This window comes from Portunus trituberculatus, chromosome 32 (genome assembly GCF_017591435.1).
Source record: "Portunus trituberculatus isolate SZX2019 chromosome 32, ASM1759143v1, whole genome shotgun sequence".
NCBI classification, from domain to species: domain Eukaryota; kingdom Metazoa; phylum Arthropoda; class Malacostraca; order Decapoda; family Portunidae; genus Portunus; species Portunus trituberculatus.
The window spans coordinates 9,783,640-9,788,639 of NC_059286.1; positions in this window are offsets into that span (position 1 = coordinate 9,783,640).

Genomic DNA, 5,000 nt, shown 5'->3' on the forward strand with positions numbered 1-5,000 from the left:
GGCGGCGCAAGGGGTCGTAATGCAAATATATGAGTGCATCTCGTGATTCCGTACGCGTTGCTGTCTAATGGTTCCCTTGTTGCCCGGCATGTGTGTGGCATTGTGGCGGGAAATGTATGTGTGTGTGCTGCCTTGCTTCTGTAGTGTGTGTGTGTGTGTGTAGGTAGGTGTGTTAGGTAGGGTAGTGTCTCTCTGTTATCTCCCTTCTCTCTCTCTCTCTCTCTCTCTCTCTCTCTCTCTCTCTCTCTCTCTCTCTCTCTCTCTCTCTCTCTCTCTCTCTCTCTCTCTCTCTCTCTCTCTCTCTCTCTCTCTCTCTCTCTCTCTCTCTCTCTCTCTCTCTCTCTCTCTCTATTAACTTCTCTACACACATTCTTTCTCTTCCCTCAAATACATCACAGGTAACTTTAGCATGCGTGATAAAACTCTCCTCCTCCTCCTCCTCCTCCTCCTCCTCCTCCTCCTCCTCCTCCTCCTCCTCCTCCTCCTCCTCCTCCTCCTCCTCCTCCTGTTTGATTTACTGTGCGTGTCCTCGGCTCTCCAATCTGACTTCTCCCAACCCTGATTTACTCTCTATAATTTTCTTTCAATTGCGAGCTCAGTATTTCTTGATAATTTATTCTTCCCTTCCTAATGTTGCTGCAACCTTTAATTCATCATCACCCGGGTTATTTATCTCCGTCCCTTCCCTTCCCTTCGTCCGTCTGTCTGTTACAAGTGGTGGTGGTGGTGGTGGTGGTGATGGTGGTGGTGGTGGTGTGATTGTTGTGGTATTTGGTTTTCCTTTTATCGTTTTTATTTTATTTTTATTTTGCGTGTTTTTTTTTTATTGTGGTATGGTGTGTGTGTGTGTGTGTGTGTGTGTGTGTGTGTGTGTGTGTGTGTGTGTGTGTGTGTGTGTGTGTGTGTGTGTGTGTGTCTGTCTGTCTGTCTGTCTGTCTGTCTGTCTGTCTGTCTGTCTGTCTGTCTGTCTGTCTGTCTGTCTGTCTCTCTCTCTCTCTCTCTCTCTCTCTCTCTCTCTCTCTCTCTCTCTCTCTCTCTCTCTCTCTCTCTCTCTCAGGGGTCCAATTAGTGGCTGGATTTATGAGGTTCTTGTCGTTGTCGTCTTCGTTATTATTGTTGTTGTTGTTGTTGTTGTTGTTGTTGTTGTTGTTGTCTATATTTCTTCCTTACAATTCTCTTTCTTTCCTTCTATTCACCATTTCTTCTTTTTTTTTCCTGCGATGTTTTTTATTATTATTATTTTTTTTTTATAATTTCACGTCCTGTTATTTGCATGATCCATTTATGGCAATTTTCATGATCCTTTACTGATTATCTCTCTCTCTCTCTCTCTCTCTCTCTCTCTCTCTCTCTCTCTCTCTCTCTCTCTCTCTCTCTCTCTCTCTCTCTCTCTCTCTCTCTCTCTCTCTCTCTCTTTCTCTGTTTCTTTACATTTCCTTTATTTATTTCCTTTCCCTCCTTTTTTATCACTTTCCCTTGCGCAGAAGACAAAAATTGGAATTGAGAAACTTTCACACACTTTCCTGACGTCTCTCTCTCTCTCTCTCTCTCTCTCTCTCTCTCTCTCTCTCTCTCTCTCTCTCTCTCTCTCTCTCTCTCTCTCTCTCCTTTATTCATTTCCCCTCCATTTTCTTAAGTTTTCTTCCCTTTCAATAGGACTAAAGGTTCATATTTATACTTATTTCCTTCATATCTTACACTATTTACTTAATTTTATACTATTTCTTTAATACTAGTTACTTATTACTTATTTTACACATATTCTATACTAATGTACGTACATATGTAATTACCCAATGTGTTTAACATAAATTAACCTTTTTTTTTTCTCTCTCTCTGTTTTCATGCAGAATAGTTAGCTTTTTGTGTATCTGTAAGTTCATTTTATTGCCCATAAAGTTATCTATAGCTTAAAAAGGCTATTTGTCGTGGTAAGCTATTTTTTTTCTGTTAATTCAAGTACATAAGACAAATATAATAAAGTGTCTAAAGTGTTTAATCTTCATATTTTCTACGTGTTTTCCTCCTTTGAATACGACTGATGTTCATAATTCATATATATCCATTGATTTTCTTTGCATTTTCTGGGTTAAAATTTGATTAATAAATAAATAAATAAATAAATAGATAAATAATAGTTACTTATTGAAGAATAGGGAGGAGGGGAGTGGGGAATAACTCATAGGGTAAAGAAGAAGGACAGGAGGAAAGGAAGAGAGAATAGGACATTGGATAGAAAAAAAAGGAGGAAAGGAAAGACGGAACAGGATAAAGGAAGAGAGAAGGAGGAAGTGGTGATAGGAAGAGAAAGAAAGGAAGATTAGGACAATGGATAGAAAAAGGGAGAAATTGAGAAAAAGGAGAGGAGAATAGGGAGAATAGATAAGAGAAGAGAAAAGGAAGAAATGAGAAAAGGAAAGAAGGAAAATAGGGAGAGAAAGAGTGAGAAAAGAGAAAGAGAGAAACAGAAGGCTAATGGGAGAGAGAATGAAAAATTGACACTAGAAAGAAGGAAAGGGGAAGAATGAGATAATGGAAAAAAAGGAGGAAGTGAGAATAGGGAGAGAAAGAAAGAGGGAGAGAAAGAAAGGGAGAGAGAAGAGGAGGAAACGAGAATAGTGGAGAGAAAGAAAGGGATAGAATAGGATAGTGTGAGAGAAAAGAGGATTTGAGGAAAGGGAGAGAAAGAAAGGGAGAGAGAAAAGGAGGAACAGCAAATAGAGAGAGAAAGAAAGAGGTAGACAGTAAAAAGAAGAAAAAAAAAGAAACTGAGAGACTTTAAGATTTACAAAGAAAACAAACAAACTCTTCTTTCTTAAGTATAAAATTGATTAGGAAAAATATATAGCAATGACGTTGATGTGAGTATTATTGCCATGAGTCAGAGAGAGAGAGAGAGAGAGAGAGAGAGAGAGAGAGAGAGAGAGAGAGAGAGAGAAAGGGATTGCAACTAGAATATTAACATACTCATAAATATAAGTGAAAGTAATGAAATAGAATAGCAACAAGAATCGAACGAGTAGCAAAGACAGAAGAAGAATAAGGAGGAGGAGGAGGAGGAGGAGGAGGAGGAGGAGGAGAGAAGAAGAAGAAGAAGAAGAAAAGAAGAGAAGAAGAAGAAGAAGAAGAAGAGGAGGAGGAGGAGGAGGAGGAGGAGGAGGAGGACGAGGAGGAGGAGATGATATGTGACGACGGGTTTGTGGAATATATTCAGCATGCGTGGGTCTTCTGGGAGAGAGAGAGAGAGAGAGAGATTGGGATAAAGAATAACACACATACAAATCAAGAAAAGAAAGATAGGCAACCAGATAGACGAATGAAAGAAACACACACACACACACACACACACACACACACACACACACACACACACACACACACACACACACACACACACACACACACACACACACACACACACCATTTTAGTTCTTCCGCATCAAAGTAGTGCAAACAAACTTAAACTCTTGAAGAAGAAGAGTAAAATGCAGTGTCTTAAACGTTTACGTGAAGAGGAGGAGGAGGAGGAGGAGGAGGAGGAGGAAAGAGTCAAGTTGGAGAAAACGTTTTATGTCCAAACTTAGATTACAGAAGGAGGAGATAATGAGGGTAATAGAAGGAGTAAAGAGGGTGGATAGATGGAGGGAGAAAGATGCATTGCGGAGGAAAAAAGAAGAAGAGGAGGAGGATGAGTAAGAGGAATAAGAAAAAAAAAAGAAAAATAAGGAAGTAAAATAAGATGATAAATGGGAAGAGGAGGTGGCAAGTGGGATGAGGTGACCGAAAGTGGAGGCAAGAGGAAGAATACGTAAGAAGGAGGAGGAGGAGGAGGAGGAGGAGGAGGAGGAGGAGGAGGAGGAGGAGGTGAGAGATGAAAGACGAAGATCACACAGCCCTTCTGATTATTCACTTTTTTTTTTTTCTTTTTTTGGAAGAAACTTTTCACTCTTTCCGTGTGTGTGTGTGTGTGTGTGTGTGTGTGTGTGTGTGTGTGTGTGTGTGTGTGTGTGTGTGTGTGTGTGTAATCTGTGTGTGTGTGTGTGTGTTGTTTCTTCTTCTTCTTCTTCTTCTTCTTCTTCTTCTTCTTCTTCTTCTTCTTCTTCTTCTTCTTCTTCTTATTATTATTATTATTATTATTATTATTATTATTATTATTATTATTATTATTATTATTATTATTATCTTCACAGTCAAATACTAGCCTTCTTCTCTTCTTCTTCTTCTCCTCCACACAGTTTCCATGTCATTCCTCCTCCACAAGTTTCCCTTCCTTCGTGTCTCCTCTTTTTCCCTCCACTTTTTTTTCCCCTTCACCTCCCTCCTTCCCTCCTCCACCACAGGGCTTTCATCTCCACCAGACACATTTTCTCCCTTTCTCCTCCTTCCCTTTGCTCTCCAGACCTTCTTTCTCCCCCTCACATATGTTTCCACTTCTTCCCTTCCTCCCTTCATCCTCCCTTTCTCCCTATTATTTCCCTATCCTCTATTATTTATATTTATCTCGCCACCTGTGAGATTCCCCCCCCTCTCTCTCTCTCTCTCTCTCTCTCTCTCTCTCTCTCTCTCTCTCTCTCTCTCTCTCTCTCTCTCTCTCTCTCTCTCTCTCTCTCTCTCTCTCTCTCTCTCTCTGTTTTACACCATTTCCCTTCCATTCTCTCCTTTATTGCATCGTTTCCTTTCTCTATCTCTTTCCTGTTTATGTCTTTCATCTGTCTCTCTCTCTCTCTCTCTCTCTCTCTCTCTCTCTCTCTCTCTCTCTCTCTCTCTCTCTCTCTCTCTCTCTCTCTCTCTCTCTCTCTCTCTCTCTCTCTCTCTCTCTCTCTCTCTCTCCATCTTTCTTTTCTTCAAACTGCTTCCTGAGAACTGATGGAGGAGGAGGAAGAGGACGAAGAGGAGGAGGAGTCTTTCTCTTCTTCTTGCTTCACTCCTCTCTCTCTCTCTCTCTCTCTCTCTCTCTCTCTCTCTCTCTCTCTCTCTCTCTCTCTCTCTCTCTCTCTCTC